Below are 18,888 nucleotides of genomic sequence, written 5' to 3'. Positions count from 1 at the left end.
GAAGCTGAGAGCACATATTATAGTTATTAAAATGTTTGTTTTTTTATCTTTTTCAAGTGGATGAAGTAGGCACAGGTCTGGAAACTGAGCAAGGCATGAACCAAGGAGGGTGACAATGCACTATTAAAAATTCAGCCAGTCCTAATTGTGGCTGCTATATCACATATGTTATCTTTGCTAGGGAAGATTAATAAAGCTTCAGATACATTCTATAATATACAGCCACTAATCTGGTGAATGCATTTTTTTTCTAATCCTATTAGAAAGACCAGCAACAGTTCATGTTCATTTGACACACGGAATGGCATTTACCTGTATTCTTGTCCTTAGGGCTATGTTAACTCTCCCATTTCCTGTCTAAAGGACTTGGACCATGGATACTCTGAAGAAAATGGCATTGGTCTACTATATCAATGATGTCATGTTAGTTAGACTGAATGGATTAAGAAGTGGTGAGTGTGTTGGAGATCTTGGTGGGACACATGCACTCCAGGGGGTTAGAGATGAACCTAATGAAAATTCAGAAATCTACTATATCAGTGAAGATCTTGAGGTACAGTGACTTGGGACACACCAGAACTTCCCATCCAATGTAAAAAACAAAGTATTGCATTGCACTCCTCCTGCTAAGAAGAAAAAAGTAAATCTCTAGCAGCCCTCTTTGGTTTGTACAGGCAGCATACTTCATAACTAGGAATATTGTTCCAATTCAAATGCTGGGAAACACAAAAGTTGAAAGCTTTTAATAAAGCCAGAGCAGAAATGCTTCTGTAGAAGGCACAAGTTGTGATGCAAGTGATGCTGCTCTGCTCACTGGGCCACATGCCAGAAGATCCTATGGGATGAGAGGTATCTGTGAAGAGCAAAGATGCCGTGTGACTTTTATAGCAGTCCTAATAGAAATGTCACTACATGGATACCTGGGGATCTGGAACAAAGACATGCTATTTGCAAATGAGAATTACATAATTCTTAAATATTCGTTCCTGACTTGCTACTAGACTATAGTTACAAAGCACCTGACCATGGGATGTCAAGTGACCATGAAGCTAGAACTGCTCATTACAAACTAGGCTCTTCCAGACTCATCAAGTCAGAAGTTTGGGTGGATAGGGCAGCAATTCATCAAAAGCTGAAAGCAAGACAATGAGGACTATGATGAGCAGAGCCAGAGGCCACAAGAAAGCTATAGAATTTTTTAGAGTCCATAGTAAATAGTTCAATCAGTTTTGAGATCATATACATCCTAACCTGGAGTAATGTACAGAATTATGTTTCTTGTAAATAATACTGTATTATTTATTTGAAATGTGCTAAGAAACATCTTAGCATCTCACCAAAATAACATTTCAGAAGTAACTATGTGAAATGCTGGATATGTTAACTAACTTGATTGTGGTAATTATTGTGGCAGCCTCGACCTCCCGGGCTCAAGCAATCCTCCTACCTTAGCCCCCCAAGTAACTGGGACTACAGACATGCACCACCATGCCCGGCTAATTTTTTTGTTTTGTTTTGTAAAGACAAGGTTTTGCCATGTTTCCCGGGCTGATTTTGAACTCCTAAGCTCAAGCAATCAGCCCGCCTTGGCCTTCCAATGTGTTAGGATTACAGGCATGAGCCACCACGCCTAGCAAGAATAGTCTCTATTGAACACTGTAGTCCGATGTGCATATTTCTCTACTTCGGTACTCATCAGTCCTTCAGCTGTTGGAAATTACCCTCTGATAAAGACACCCAAGACCATGCCTCCTCTCCAGGACCACTCCTTATCCAATGACCAGTAGATGCTGGAACATTAAGAACCAGACCCCTAGCCATGATTTGAGACAACTCTAAAGGCCTTCCCAGCTCTCGAGCTCTCCCTAAGGCAGGCTGAGGTTTTTGTTGTGACTGCATCATAGGTCAATTTCCTTCACTTCCACAGGTTTTGATTACAAAAACAACCGCCAATAAACTTCATGCATATAAGTCTCCATTTCTCAGTCTCTTCTTCAGGAACAGCTGCCTACACCACAAAATTAGTAATTATGATTATTACTATGATTTTTACTATGCACTTAGCATATTGATTTAATTCCACTTCCCCCAAACAAAACTGTAAGGTTGCTATTAAAGTAAACCCCTCACAGTCAAGGAAATTGAGACTTAGTGACGTTAAATACCTACCTATTGTCACACAGGCTGTAACTGGTGGAGACAGGATTTGAGCGAGGTCAGCCAATTTCTCAAGCCTATGAAGTTTTATAAGTGGTCAAGTATTGCTATCAGAAGCAACAGCATGAACAAAGATATATATCTTTGAGCTTGAGGGAATGAGAAAAGTTAGGGAGAGATAAGTCTTAGAAAGACAGAAGAGTTCAAATTGGAATAAACCATGAATGCCACAGCCAAAATGGATTTATCCAAAAATTGAACCAGTTCTGTAGAATTCTCCATTATTCTCATCCCAAAGAAGGAAAAATAGTATGGCTTATTATCAGGGATAAAACTAATAGAAAAGCTACATTTGCACCCTTAATTCTGTTATAGCTTTACCAGGTGTGAGAAATGGCATGGATAGAAGGAGAAGTGGATGGCGATAGCACAGAAAGAAATCCAAAACCCTCCTTCTCAGGGATTATGGGGTGAAGGTGCCAGTCGTGGAATGCTGCACTCTTTTTCTCCTGTGTTTATTCAGCCCTGGGGCTGAGGTTTGCCTTGGAGTTCTAACCTTTATAACGGGTTTGCTTAATGACAGAATTATTCAACTGCATATCTCACCCCAATTAGAAAAAGGCTGTTTGGATTCTAATTGACCTTGACACAAGTCTGCTTAAAGAGATTCCCCAAGAATTATAGAGCTACTTTCAGAGTTTGACTTGGCCAGGAATATGAAATGTAACACGGTTTTTCAAATTTTCTGCACTTACTATGAAACGACCAAGCCACAGGTATCAAACATGCTTTGTTTTTGTGTTATAATCACATTACAAATTGAACATTTCCACATGTGCAAGTTGGCAAATCTGAAATGAATGATTATGAAGATTGTAATTACATATATCAGGTATATATGGCCAACATATTTTCACTCACACAAAAGTGTATTTTCCCTAGTCCCTAGACATCCACGTATAGTGTGTTTATAGGATGTAAAACCATCATCCTATATATAAACCAAAAATGTGTATTTTTAAATAGTTATTACCAGGTCAGGTGATAAGTCAACATAATATTTGGAAGGTGCAAATACCAGGAAGGGATAGAGATTCCTAAGCTAACCATGAGGAAATGAGTAACAATAATAGGTTGAAATTAAGAAGAACATAATTTAGACTGAATATCAGGAGGAGAAAAAATAAGCTTCCTGGCTACAATAACTGTTAGGACCTGAAATAATTCTTAAGGGAAGTAGAGCTCTCTTCCTTACTCAGGACTTTGGAAATGAGGCATGCATTCTTGGAGTCCCTTCTAACAAGCAGTTTTACTTGGGGAGAGGAAGGAGATCTTTTCCGTTTCTGTTTTTAGAGACTTGATATTAAGGGAAAAAAATCTCAAAAGTAATTATGTAATTGCCCTTTAAATATTCACTGAACCACCTTTGAGCATGATCCTGCATTTACCTTAGAGTGAGCATTATGTCTCCTGTGTTCCTTAATAGCCAAGAATAATCCATCCCATGGTCAAACAGTTTGCAGCAACCAGGAATTATTTTCAGCTTAATCCTGAAGACGACTTGGTGGTCTTTCACTCATCTCAGTACCTCTCCCAAGCACTGCAATGAAGAATTTTCTAAGAATTTCTGCTAACTGCATTAGTCAGGCATACTCTCATCCCTAGTTTGCAGAGAAATTGAGAGCCTAGATTATGAGCAACTATTAAATTCCCTCTCCACCTACGAATTGATCTCTGTTAATAGTTTCCCTCTCTCTCTCCTTTCAAAGGCCAAGGCCCTCTTCACAGATCTCTGCACTAGATCCTAACCCCTCTTATCTCCTGCAGGGAATTGCTCTATCAGCTGTTCCACTCTTTTCATGCCCTCAAATACTTTCTCTATCTTCCTACCTCTTTCTCTTTCAAGGAGGCATTTTACCCCAAGCATGTAAATATGCTTTTTCCCGTTCTTTTTCTGGGTAGGGGTGCTTCTCCAGTCAGTTCTGTAGAGGGTGGAGCACACTGCTGGTGGGCACACCTCAAGCCAAAGAGCGGCCATAAGGTGGGTGTTAGCAGGGAAAGATGTGTGGACAAAGTGTGGATCTGTAGTTGCAGTGGTCACACACACACGTGTATACAGAGCTCCTCATAATGTAAAGTTTACCGGAGTGGAAAGAAAAAGGGGGATCTCCTGTTGGACGCACAGGGCATTTAGACTGACCTCTCCAAACAATCGTATTCTAGAGCAGAGCTCAGGAATACAAGAGTTTGAAATTCAAGCCTGGTCTTCCAGGTGGTTATAAGATATATTGATCAAGTTAGCAATATAGAACACATTTAACACTTGGTTCTATTGGTTCCTAGTTTTGAAATGTTAGACATGTGATATGTTTGCCTCCATTCATATGGGCAAACTTTTGCCTTGGTCCCTGGAAATGCAACAGGTGGCCCTCCTGAAGCTACTGTAATCTGGCTTATTCACCTCTATCTTGCAACCCTTATTGTTAAGGTTATTGATAGTCTTTTTCTGGTTCTGTCCTTTTGACAGCTGACCAATCCCTCCTCAAAACTCTCCTCTCTCAGTATCACGTGACCATCCCAGTTTTCTCCCTTTTTCTCTGTAATTTCCTATGTGTCTTTCTTGGGTACTTATTATGTCATCAGTCATGAAAATAGAATTTCCCAGAATTCTGTTTTTGGAGATGACCACCACAGACCTCTCTCCTAGTGAAAGCTTTCTAGATACTTTCTAGATCACAGTATCTGATCATATTCTGATACTGTGGAACTCTACAGTGGCTCCTCATGATGCCCTGCCATATAAATTCCCACTCTTCTCATGAATTGAGGGATATATGATCATCTGCTGTTTCTTTAGCCTCATCTGCTACTCCCTCTCCATATGCATCCAACTCCATTCAAACTGCAGCTCCCTGAGACCATTTTCTTGCCTGGGCTGTTACCCAGGGGTTTCTTTTGCCTGGAATATGCTTCCCTCCATTGTCTGTCTGGTAAACTATACACCATCCTTTGGGGTTCATCTTACCCATGTCTGCAAAGCCTCCTGAGACTTCCTTTGGTAGAATTTTGTGTGTATGTTCACAGATGGTTTCATGATAGTCAACAGAGTCTTCACACTTTCTCCTGTGTTGGGGAAAAGATTCATAAACTCCTCCACCCCTACCCCCACAGTGAGATGTAGTTCCTTCCAATGTATATGCTAACTTTTACAAGATTTTAATTGCAGCTTATAGACAATTCTGTTTTCCCCAATTTACCATGATATCATAAGAATTTTTCTATGTTATTTCATGGTAGTATATCATTATAATTTCTTTAAAATACACTACAAAATGTTTTTACCAGGAACATAATATGATCAGACCTGTGATTTGAAAAATAAATCTGTTAATGATGTTAAAGGGCTGATGTGCGAACAGACTGGAACCAGGAAACCAGAAAGAAGTCTGTCTGATCAGCCAGGCAAGAGATGAGGAGTAGCACATCATAGAGCCAGGGAGGAAAGAGGAGAAAAGGAAGACCCTGGAACAGATAGATACAAGATAACTTTGTGAGGAGGAACTGGCCAGCCTCAATGAGATTCCATGCAGCAGATAAGGTGGAGACAGGTGTCTTTATTAGATGATACTGTGAACCAAAATACAGAAGAAACATTATGGAAGGTAGTTTTCTGGAGAACAATGAATTGAGTTTGTGCATTAATATAACCATTTGGGGAGTCTTCATGCAGACAATAGTTGAATGATTGATATTTTAATAACTATGGAAAACGAGTTAGAGGAAATGTATAAAATGTATATATTGATGTCAATCTTAAGGACCGTCAGGTAAATTATAAAAAATTTAGATATTCTTAGGTTACGTATTAACTCCAGGAAAATAAGAGTTAATAAAACATAAAATGTAATGCATTTGTCATTTGTGAATAGCATTTATATAATCATATGCCAAATATATTTATCACAATTTTTCAACACTTAATTCTGAGCTATCCAGTAATTGTTATGTAACTATATTGGGAAGACAGGAGGAAGGTATGGAGGGATTGCATAGGACGACTAAATTTTTATTTTCCATAAGGGGAATCTGAAGAGTATCTAAACATGAAACCAATGAATAAATAGCAATATAAGAATGTTATTTATAAATGAGTAAACACATAAAAAGTTTGAAAATGAATGTACATTGAATAGGAAAAAGGAATAAAATAAGAAATCAATGAATTTTTAAAACATTTATTATAAGATATGTAAAAGAAGCTGACTTTTAAAACTTGATAGTAATTAAATAGCAGGCAGATTAAAGGTAAAATTCTATATTTGCTTGTATACATACGTATACATCAACATATTTTAAAGCACAGTTAGGAACATAAATCATAAGTGCCAGCTCAATCAATTATCATAAAATAAACACACCCATGTAACCATCACCCAAATTAAATGGAACATAATTAGCACGCGGAAATTCCAGCTTATGCTCTCTGCATCATTAGTCCTTCTCTCCTATGCAAGTGTAGCCACTGTTCTTACTACTGTTATCATAGATTAGCATTGCCTTTTGAAAACTTAAGTTGAATGACACAGTATGTATTCTTGGCACCTAAATTCTTTCACTTAAAATTGTGTTTGGGAAATTCATCCACGGTGTCACACATAGCTGTGGTCATTAATTTTTAATGCTGTACCATATTTTCCTATATATGAATACCACAATCATTTGTTTACTCATCTATTCTATTGCTGATGTATACTTAGATTGCTTACAGTTTACAGCCTCATGAATAAGGTTGCTGTGAATACCTTTGTACATTAATTATGGTGTATATATGTACACATTTCTGTTGAGTAGCTGTATCATATGGGATAACATATATTCAATTTTAATAGATAAGAATTAAACCACTTTCTAAAGAGGTTATACCAATTTATATGCCCACCAGCAAAGTGGGAGAGTTACCATCACTTCACATCTTACCAACACATGGTATTGTCAGTCTTAATCTTATAAGTCTAGTATGTGTGAAGCAGTATCTCGTTGAGGCTTTTTAATTGGTATTTCTTGATTTCTGATGATGTTGAATATTCAGATATCCTCTTGTGTGAAGTGTCTTTCTATGTATTTTGCCTATTTTTCTATTAAGGTATGAGTAAACCTAAAAGAAGAAAAGACTGATGAATTCAACTACAAAAATACACAATCTTCACGAAGTGAAAATATAAAATAACAAAAGATAAGCTAACACAATTATAATTAATATAACAATTAAAGGGTTTTTTTTTTTCTGAGATGGAGTTTCGCTGTTGTTACCCAGACTGGAGTGCCATGGCACCATCTCGGCTCACCGCAACCTCCGCCTTCTGGGTTCAAGCAATTCTGCTTCAGCCTCCTGAGTAGCTGGGAATACAGGCGCGCACCACCATGCCCAGATAATTTTTGTATTTTTAGTAGAGATGGGGTTTCATCTTGTTGACCAGGATGGTCTTGATCTCTTGACCTCATGATCCACCCGTCTCAGCCTCCCAAAGTGCTGGGATTATAGGTGTGAGCCACCGCGCCCAGCCTTAGCTATTTTCTTAAGTAAAGACCTCCTTGGAAAACAAAACCATTCAATAGAAAAACAGGCAAAAGATAGAAAGAGGTAACTAAATATTTTTTAAACCCTAATGGTCTTAAAATATATGATAAGATTCAAAAAAACTCCCTCATAATGAAAACATGCACAATATTTTATCATCCTAGATTTCCAAAGATGCACAAAAAAAAAAAAGAGAGAGAGAGAGAGAGAGAGAGAAAGGCTGGATTCTTTGGTGTGGGGAAACAAGCACCCTCCTATACAAGTGGTGGGAATGCAAACCAGTGACAACTCTTTAGAGGTGCATCTATTGCCCATAATCTTTGGCCCTGCAATTCTATGACTCTTTACCAAGATGTTAACTAAACTACTGTTCCCTATAGCAAAATATTAGAATCAACACAAATGTGACCGGTGGTAGGAGACTAGCCAATCAAATTATGATACAATGGAATATTGTGTACTTGAAAAAAGGGAAGTGGAGAAGGAGAAGAGAAGAAGAGAGTTTTATTTGAATTTATATGCAGTGATCTCAAGTAAATTAAATAAAAATTGAAAGTATATAGTATGCTACCACTTGTGAAATAAAAGGAGTAATATGCATACCTTCTAGAAAAATATCCAAGAATCTTATAATAGGATTTGCATATTTGAAGGGAAACCAAGTTGCCAACTGAGGAGAGAAAGCTTATTTTTTATTGTACTCTTTTAGAACTTTTGAATTTTTACCAGGCACAGATATTACCTGTTAAAAAGATAAATGAAACACTTAATAAAAAATAAAAAAGATCGGGAGGCTGAGGCAGGAGATTCATTTGAACCTGGGAGGCAGAGGTTACAGTGAGCCAAGATCGTGCCACTGCACTCCAGCCCGAGGGACTGAGCAAAACTATCTCCAATAATAATAATAATAATAATAAATAAAAGGAAAAATATAATGAGGGAATACAGTGAAACTCAACTGATAATTTATTGCTACTATTTATTGAACATGAATTCACATGAAATTCTTCTTCATATGCAACCAATGTTTGTATTCTTCCCCAAAATTATTTGGTAGTTTTTGCTATCCCCATTTCACAGGTGAAGAAACTGAGGCTTAAGAGATATAATAACTTGCCTATGGTCATGTATTAGTTAATAACAGAGGTACATTCCTTACCTGGGTGTGACTGGCTCAAACCATGTGCATTTTGCACTGTGCTTCTTCTTGCTATGAGAAGTTTATCTCAGATAAATGGAGATTCTCTTTAAAGCTAACTTGTTCATACCACATCCCACTGGCCAACTGCTAATTCATCTGTCATTTCATTTGCCCTCTGCATTCCCTCTCCATCCTTTCATACTCACACAAACTCGTGTACATACAAAAATGACTGCTTGGAAAGCAACCACCTACCATGAAGTGACCCAGAACTTTGCACTGTTCCATGAATAATTGTAGGAAACCAACAAATAGTTTTCTTGTTCAAGACATATGTGAGTAATTGGTCAAAGTTAAGTGGCATCCATCCTATTCTGCATAGCTGGACTGTTCTTGCAACCCTCAACCCTTGCATTCCTCTGAAAAGTGTTTTGTTTATACAGGCAAAATTCTAAGCACATGGATATATCCTAAGCTGTCTTCATGATCAGAATCCAAATGTTCAAAAGACAAGGAGCAGGATACAGTTAATAGAGAAAACTGGAATTGCTGGTTAATCAGTGGAAAAGTAAAATAGCATTCCTTGTCATCAGGATGAAGAGTGATTGAGTGCACGGCCTTTGGAGTCAAATATACCTGGGTGGGTTCCCAGCTCTTTTATTGACCTGCTGTGTAGTCTTGGGTAAGTTTCCTAACCTCTTTTGCTTCCGTTTTCTAGATGAGAAAATGGGAATGGCAATACCGTGTATCTCACAGGCAGGATTGTTGTGAAGAGTTAAAAAAAAAAAAAAAGAAGTAGAAGAAAAGCATTATCCTCCGGGCTGGATGCATGGTAAGAATTCAGTGAATGATAACTATTATTTTAGATAATATTAGATTATGCTGCAGGCCAAACCATCAATTAGTTCTATAGTTCATATTGCAAATGGGACACTTTTTTGCGTCTTCAACAAGTTGTTCTCTGGGTATCTGGTCTCCCTGATTCTACTCTTTAACCCCACCTATCAGGAGGTCTGCAGATCTTTACACACTGTTCACTTTGCCTGCTCATTCACCCAGATCATTCATGGAGGACTTCTGCCCAACACTGAAGTCTCTACATGAATGTCACCTGCTCAGAGAAGCTTACACCAACCAAAATTCCATCTTGTTTTCTTCTATCTCCAGAGCCTAGAATGGTGCTAAAGATATCTGGTCTTTAAGAGAGTATTGTGCTCCACTGCGTAATGTCATGAAACACTAAAATGTAGTCTTCCAAACATTCTTATTTTGTGCTACATGACCACCATCTTCAGAGCTTTTTTCCTCATTATCATAAAGCCAATGGTTTTCTATCATTTTCTTGATAAGGAAATTACAAATCAAAGAGTTGACTAATTTTTCCCAGTATATTTTAAGAAATGGGGAAAGAAAATTGTTCTCATGTTAATTTTTCTGAAATTTTTCATCACACATAAGGAAAAAAAGTCTCAAATTAGATCCAATATTTCTTTAACTTCTCTCTAACACTTTATAATATTCCCTTTTTAAATAAAGAACAAGTAGACCAGGAGCCCACAGTTAGGGAGGAAACAGTGTTGTATTAATCAGGATAGGTTAGGTTTTTCTGTGGGCAAAAGACACATCCAATGTCTCAGAGCCCAAACTGAACAAAAGTACATTTTTTATTTACAGTACATGCCCTATATGGGTTTGTACTCAGGATAAAAAGCAGATATCCACCACTGTCACTTAGAAACCAAGGCTGAGGCTCCACCATCTTAGAACTGTGTCATTTGAAACCTTCAGCTTTCTTCTTTGTCACGTTATAGGAAGAGAGAGAACTGTGCATTGTCATTTAAATTACTTGGACCAGGAATGTGAACTCTCACTTCACCTAATGGTCCATTAGACAGAACTAGTTACATGGATAATTGTAGGAAGCCAACAAATAGTTTTCTTGTTCAAGACATATGTGAGCAATTGGTCAAAGTTAAGTGGCATCCATCCTATTCTGCATAGCTGGACTGTTCTTGCAACCCTCAACCCTTGCATTCCTCTGAAAAGCGTTTGGTTTATACAGGCAAAATTCTAAGCACATGGATATATCCTAGGCTGTCTTCATGATCAGAATCCAAATGTTCAACAGACAATATATTATTATTTTAAGGGAAGACCATATGATTATCATATTCTCCCTAACAAGAATGTGTGTTTTTCAGTATGTAGTAACATCAACCGCAAGTACAGATGGTCCCCGACCTATGATGGCACTGCGTAACTGTGGTGCAAAAGCAATATACACTCAGTAGAAACCGTACTTCCAATTCTGAGTTTTGATCTTTTCTCAGTCTAGGCCACAGCCACAAGTGTAAATACCTTATATGCTATATAGTGTACTGTGTTGCCAGATGAGTTTGTTCAGTTGTAGGATAATGTAAGTTTCCTGAACATGTTTAAGGGAGGCTACACTAAGCTATGACATTTGATAAGTTAGGTGGATTAAATGCATTCTCTATTTATGCTATTTTCCATTTGCTATGGGTTGATCAGGATGTAGCCCCATCATAAGTTAAGGAGCATCCGTATCTCACTAAAATCTAATAATATTGTAGTTTTTTTATTGTGCCTATTTCTAAGTTATATTTACAGCAAGTAGTTTTCTATTTACATGTTCTTCAAATAAAATTATCAAGTTATAAAAAATAAATCAAGACAAAAAATGTTAAATAAATAATGATACAAGGGGCTTAGATACAAGGCAAAAGTTGTGGTGCTATCTAAATCATTAAAATTTGGGGGTCACTGTTATCGCGTGAGATCACATAGCTTGTGTGTGGCAAAAAGGATAAGATTGCAGATCTCTTTGACTCTACATCTGTGCCTTTCCAATATCGCTGCTGCCTTTCTAAGAACTGTGGCACCCAGCAAAGTCTATGTGATAGTCCTAAATGAGAGCAATTCCACTTCTTCTAATTATTCTTTAACATCTTACATCTTTGGATGGTATTTTTGGAAAAATGAAATGATCCAGCAACTACTTTTTAGTTAGTTATACACAAAATTATTGGACTTAGAAGAATATGAACAGTAAACTTTAAATTTTAAATACATACAAGAACAATAAAGAAAATGCCACCAATTTACCCATTTAATAACAGTGGACACTAAATTAGTGATACTAACAGGGAGATGCTTTTTCGTAAAGCCTATGTTTCTCTGTAAAGACATTTGGAGGTAAACAATCTAAATCTTCAGGCTTTAGTCCATGTATTTTGCTCTGAAAAGGTTTACAAAGCCATAGGGCCAATTGAATCTTCCTACTCCCACTATCCTAATATTGAAAAGTGTCCACTGAGATTTCCAAATTATCCTTCTGTTATTCTTTATTCTGTCAAATTGAAGACCTTAGTCCTTACTTTCATCTTTAGAAAGTGAATCTTGATGAAAGAACTGGTCCTTGATAAAAACAAAGCAAAGCAAAGCAAAACAAAACAAAAACAAAAGCTATATTCTTTTCTCTCCACCTATGGCACCTTCTCCTGGCCCAGGAAAACAAAATGCTCAGATAGCTTCCAACATCCTCAGCTTCATACAGCCCAGTCTTACACCATCAGAGTGGGCCTCAAATCTGTCCCCTTACATCTATTTTCATCCTCTTTTGACCTCTTAAAAATAAATTTCCTCCCCTATCACAGAAAAAAGGATCAGATTCACTAAGGCTGATGGAAATTACTTAATGTGCCATCTGTCTTAGAATGATGTATTATTATTTTAAGGGAAGAGCATATGATTATCACAGACCAGGATGACTTCAATGGTAGCGATAAGGACATATCTTCCGACAAAGTCATGACACGAACTGGTCTCCTGTTAGCCTCATAAATGTTGCTTCTTTGGGAGATCTGATTCTTTCTTCTCTTGATTTATTTAACCTGATTTAAAGATACTGCTTCCTAAAATAAATGTTTGGAAGGAAACAAAACTTTGTATCCTGCAGGAACGTAATGGAGAAAAAGTCTTGAAAGTCAGCTTTGCCTTCTGAGATGTCAAATTAGGGCAGAATTTTTACGTAAGATGCTTTTAACACTTGTTTCTTGCTTATTGGGGCTCAGTACTGTTCAGCTGGTTATTTCTGTTCATCACTATTAGTTCAACACCATTTCTGACAAGTAGTTAGAGCCCCAAACAGGAATGAAATCGCTCTGAATCAACATGTGGGCAGTGGATACTACACTCTACTTTTACAATGCGGACAGTTATGTCTGTTGCCATTAAGACATCTATTCTCTAGTTTGTAACACATGAAAACAAGCTGAAATAGAGTTTAGCTTTTGCAACATAGAGCCAATTTGACCACATTTGTAGGTCCTCTAACCTCTGAACTTATTAAAGAAGCCTTTGACTCGACCTCCTTTGTTGGATTCCAGGGTTTTACCCCTCTCTGCTCATAACCCACTCCTCACTGTAGTGGCCTAGAAAAAAGAAACTTGGGTTTGGACTCCAAATCAGCCATATGATCTTGGACCTTAGACAAAACCACCATCCCTCTTTTGAGATCTCATTTCATTACCTGCAAACTGAGCAGGCTGGGCTCATCCCACTCTCACAGTGGATGACTAGAAGGCCCCTGTCACTCTCACATGCAAGATTCTTTTTGTTCTCTTTACCTAATTTGCTCTTTCCTTAACTAATTTAAAATAATTCATTTGGTTTGTTTTTATAATGTTTGTCTTATGAAAAAGCAACACGTGTTCTTTTAGATAATACAAAATCGAAGACAAGCAACAAGAATACAGCAAATGAAATTCATGCATAATCTTGCCAACCAGTAAAATGTTACAGTATATAGCTTCCAGATATTTGCAACCTGCTTCTTCAGTTAATAACATGTCGAGATTATCTGCTCATGTACTTAAACATGCAGACGACATAGTTTACTTCACTGAGTCTCTATCGCTGACTACTTTGTAGATAAAAATTTTTTATTATTATCAATGTTTTAATCAACATCCACATATGCAAATCTTAGTATGTAATGCTAACACGCTTTTTAGGATAAATTCCTAAACCGAAAACCTCTTTATCATGAGTTATGCTCATTAAAAGAAGTATATTTTAAATAAAACAAGAGTAATTCATTCTTATTGAAAACATTAAAATAATCAAAATATGTAATATAAAAAATTACCCAGTGCACTCCCTAGACATAACCCTGAATTATAGTTTGGTATATGTCCTTTTAGACAATTTATCTATTTATTCATTCTTTAACAAAATTTATAGAATCGCCACAATATGCCATAAAATTTATAGAATGGTCATGGGAGAAACAGCATTGATCAAAGTAGATGTAGTTAATTCGTTCATGGAGCCTAAGACATTAGGAATAGAGTTATTAAACAATACACAAATACATATGTATACAATTACAAATTGTAATCTTTGCAATGAATGTGTGGCAAATTGTTTGATGAGAGATTATAACCCGTCTAGCTAATTTACACTAATAGGTGAGAGAAAGTGAGAAGATCTAAAGGAACGTTTCTCTGAAAGACTAACATGAAAGTTAAAATCTGAAGAATAAATTAACTTAGCCAAGTAGGAATATAGGGGATGATTGGAGGAGTGGGATTCTGGATTGATGGGGAGTTAGGAGGGCTCCAAGTTCGCACATATACTGTGTAAAGTCCTTGGAAGTAAAATTGAATTGGTGACTGAAAGTAATCCAGTAAATCTGAGAAAGGCACGTGGGGAGACACTAAACAGGTAGGCAAGATCTAGGTCTTGGGGTGCCCTGGAGGCCATGTCGACCTGATGGTATTCATTGGAAGAACAGTGGGGAGCTATTGGATGCTTTCTCCACTAACCTAGTATGTATGTCCAGTTTAGGCAGTTCTATGCCAGATGTAGCCTGTTGGTAACCAGCACCATTCCCCTATTCAACTGTACCTTAGGGGCCATGATGAGTTGAATCATTCCCCACACTCTCTTGCTAGCTGGTTTCCAGTGAGGTACCATGGAAGGCAGTCAAGGGAGGTGAGAAGGCAGGAGGAAGGGCAACTTTATCAGAAATAGTGACAGGTAAGTGAAGGCAATCAGTGGTTCCAGCAACCGAAATAAGGGCTTCATCCATGCCGCGGAACAGCAGCCACACTCCTGTAACTCCATGGGCAGTAGGGCCCTTACTTATTTCCTGGTCTCTGGTTTACATCTTTTTCTTCCTTTTGTTCTTCTAGTCCATCCAATGCTCTTGAATGCAACCCTCTGCATTAAATCTCTGTCTGCTTAAAATATTTAGAGTGGTTTCTGTTCTCCTTTCTAGACACTGACTTATTAAATGCTTTTGATTTAGACAAAAGCTTTAGTTTCTACCTGACCACGGTTTTGCATATACCCCCGAAGAAGTTGCAAATCTGTTTATGAATCAGTCTGCTTTAGTTCTGGGTGACTCTTGGCTACTTGCTACAATTTCACTGTGAGTCTGTGGAGTCATCAGTAAACGTAATAATTGAAGCACTTAAAAGCAAAACAAAAGAAGAATTCTTCAAGAATTCTCTAAGACAATTAGAGAACTGTAATCTTGTAGGATTATAGGTCCTTCTGGTACAGTTCTGTGTATGTGCTATCTATGTTATCCTGCTACCCTTGACATTAACAAATTCTGTGCCTGGCCCTGAAATTATTGGCTCTTATATATGTTAGTTTTCCAATGATAAAGGTTGTATGGACAGTTGTTGTTTTTGATATCCATAACTTATTCCCACTTATCTGTGAGGAGTCTTTCTATATGACTGTACAGGAACTAGTCTTCCCTGCCAGTATCTTCAGGGGGAATTAATGATGCTCTTGATGGCGTAGGAGCTCAAGCAGGGCCAATTTCTTACTCTATTTCTAAAATTTAAATCTAGACACAGAGGAAGCAAAAAAAGAAAGACTGAAAATGATGACAATCACATCTTGATGACCGCAGCCCGAGGCTACCTACTGGTTCTTGCTTTTGCCTGCTCACTGGTTCTGGGTTGTGTTTGAGGCCAGATTTTCCAGATTTCCCTTCAACTGTGTAAGCTGTTTTACATCCACCTGATAATTTGCTTCTCTCCTTGAGCTGAACAGAATTAAATTCTTTGGATCAAAAGAACCATATAGACAGAGTGAAATTGTATTATTTTTCTTTTTCATTCGTGGTAAAGCATACATAACCGATTTATTTTATCATCCTTAAATGTTAAGCCTACAGTTCAATAGTAATCAGTACATTCACGATGTTGTGCAGGCAACCTCCAGGCCTCTATTCGTCTTGCAAAACTGAAATTCTATATTCATTTAGAACTTCCCATTCGCCACCTCCCCCAGGCCCTGGCAACCACCATTCCACTTTCTTTCCTATGAACTGACTACTCTAGGTGACTCATAAGTGCAAGCTTACATTATTTTTTATTTTGCTTTGTTTTTTGAGACAGAGTCTTGTTCTGTTGCCCAGGCTGGAGTGCAGTGGCACAACCTCAGCTCACTGCAACCTCCACTCTGGCGTTCAAGCTATTCTCCTGCCTCAGCCTCCTGAGTAGCTGGGATTACAGGTGTGCACCACCACACCCACTTAATTTTTGTATTTTTAGTAGAGATGGGGTTTCACCATATTAGTCAGACTGGTCTTGAACTCCTGACCGCAAGTGATCCATCTGCCTCAGTTTCCAAAGGACTGGGATTATAGGCAGGAGCCACCATGCCTGGTGGCAATCTTTGTCTTTTTGTGACTGGCTTATTTCACTTAGCATGATGTTCTCAAATTTTATCTGTGTTATAGCATGTGTCAGAATTTCCCTTATTTTTGAAGCTGAATAATATCCCATTGTATGTATGGGCCACACGTTGTTTCTCCATTTATCCATTGACGGACACTTGGATTGCTTCCACCTTTTCACTATTGTGAATAATGCTACTAAGAACATGAAGTACAAGCATCTCGTAGAGACCCTGTTTCTAATTCTTTTGAGAGTCTACCCATAAGTGGAATCACAATTTTTTGAAGAACTGCTTTACTATTCTCTATAGTGGCCCCAAAATTTTACATTCCCACCAACAATACACAAAGGTTGCAATTTCCCCAGTGATTTTGAAAAAAATCTCACCAGTGATTTTGAAAAAAAATATTCGGCATCCTACATTCTAATGGGTGTGAGGTGGTTCTCTCTTTTTTGAAATACACGTTGCACCAAGGACGGCCTCTTGTATTGACAAATGATTATGCAGAAGATAAGGAACAATTCAATACTAACCCAATTATCCTGGGGAATAGCTGGCCAGTTCACGAAAGTCTCTTCAGGGCTTCTGGGCCCAATCTGTTTGGTAAGTTTCTTTCATTCTTCCCACTTCTCTCTCCATTCCTTCCATTTGTTAACAGTTTCTTTAAACCTGGAGAGAACGAAATGAGTACACCTCTTAGCTGCACTTGCTTTCTCTCATGATGAGTCTGCTAATCATTTTCAAAAGACCTTAAGTCTTTCTGTGTTACTAAATTCAAAATGTAGGTTTTAGATTTTTCTTTTTAAAAAAAAGAATAATTAAAGAGGAAACTCAAGCCACCTCCTAGAAATTTGCAAACAAGATGACTAAAACTCTTACTAAGGAAACATTCAGAATCTTTCAAAGCACTAGTATTGTTGGTTTTGACTTGAGATAACCTGAATTTTGAAAGCTGGGAACCAGTCCTTGGCGCTCACCTTTCAAACCCTTCACAGCCAAGACTCAGACGCCTAAATGTCTCCTGGGCATATTTGCATCCTGACAGTCTCACTCTGGGGGTTAGAGAGGTGCACATTTCCTCACTTTTGGAATATTCCATTTTGGCTTTTCTTCAGCTGTGCCCAAACCAGGAAGTCTGAGACTCTCAGCTAAGTGCGGGCTAAGCAGCCAGCCCTCCTGGATTCCCAGGCAGTCAGCTGGGTTCCTCCAAGTAAGGTTCTTAAACTTTCTGGGCTTCAGTTTTCCTCATCTGTAAAACAGGAATAAGAATGCCAGCTTGTAGGCTATTGTGAAGTTAGTTGTGGTAATGGATATACACATTTCCAGCATGACATTAACATAACAGGCAGTTTAAAAATGAGTAAATCATTTTGCTTTATTCTTTACAGAAATTAATACTGGTAGATGGTCATTATCTAAAAGTGAAATTATAAATGTGCCTATTCTTTGAATGTATTTTCTTGCCTTTTCTTGAATTTTTTTGAGAGCCCTCAAAAATTATACTGAAAATAAAAATGTCAAGAGATCTAATATACACATGGTGACTATAATTAATAACAATATATTGTAGACTTGAAAATTGTTAAGAGGAAAGATTATACATGCTCTCCTCACACACATACAAAAAATGTGAGCTAATGCATATATTAATTAGCTTTTTTAGCCATTCCACAATGTACACATATATCAAAATATCATGTTATATACCACAAATATGCACAATTTTTATTTGTCAGTTAAAATAACTGGGCTGGGAGCACTGGCTCATGCTGAGGCAGGGGAACCACTGGAGGCCAGGAGTTTGAGACCAGCCTGGCCAACATAGTGAAAAAACGTCTGTACTCAAAATACAAAAAATATTAGCTTGTATGGTGGTGCGTGCCTGTAATCCCAGCTACTCCAGAGGCTGAGATGAGAGAATCCCTTATACCCGAGAGGCAGAGGTTGCAGTGAGCTGAGATTGTACCACTGTGCTCCAGCCTGGGTGACAGGTTGTCAAAAAAAAAGCGGGGGGAGGAAGAAGGAAGGAAGGAAGGAAGGAAGGGAGGGAGGGAGGGAGGGAGGGAGGGAGGGAGGGAGGGAGGAAGGAAGGAAGGAAGGAAGGAAGGAAGGAAGGAAGGAAGGAAGGAAGGAAGGAACTAAAGAAGAAAGACAATTCTGGGCATCTCATATTTTTTAAAAGTTCAGCTTGTGTTATTTTTTAAACCTACATTTTTTTAAGAAATATCTAACTTTTCCCTAAACTTCCATATCCAGTTTTTCTAAGTTTAGATTTCTGTTGTATCAT

The 18,888-nt window shown here is 37.8% G+C and overlaps 1 long non-coding RNA gene across 1 annotated transcript; it reads right to left on the bottom strand.

Moving 5' to 3' along the window:
* Window positions 1-2,525: 2,525 nt before the first annotated feature.
* On the bottom strand, window positions 2,526-17,933 carry LOC118148922 (uncharacterized). Its single transcript, XR_004736008.3, has 5 exons — window positions 17,579-17,933; window positions 17,135-17,270; window positions 7,135-7,312; window positions 5,183-5,280; window positions 2,526-3,757 (listed from the first exon to the last, which is right to left on the bottom strand). It is a non-coding gene; the product is annotated as an uncharacterized LOC118148922 (long non-coding RNA).
* Between the last annotated feature and the right edge of the window lie 955 nt (window positions 17,934-18,888).

This window comes from Callithrix jacchus, chromosome 17 (assembly GCF_049354715.1).
Source record: "Callithrix jacchus isolate 240 chromosome 17, calJac240_pri, whole genome shotgun sequence".
NCBI lineage: Eukaryota > Metazoa > Chordata > Mammalia > Primates > Cebidae > Callithrix > Callithrix jacchus.
This window is presented reverse-complemented; position numbering and strand designations above follow the sequence as displayed.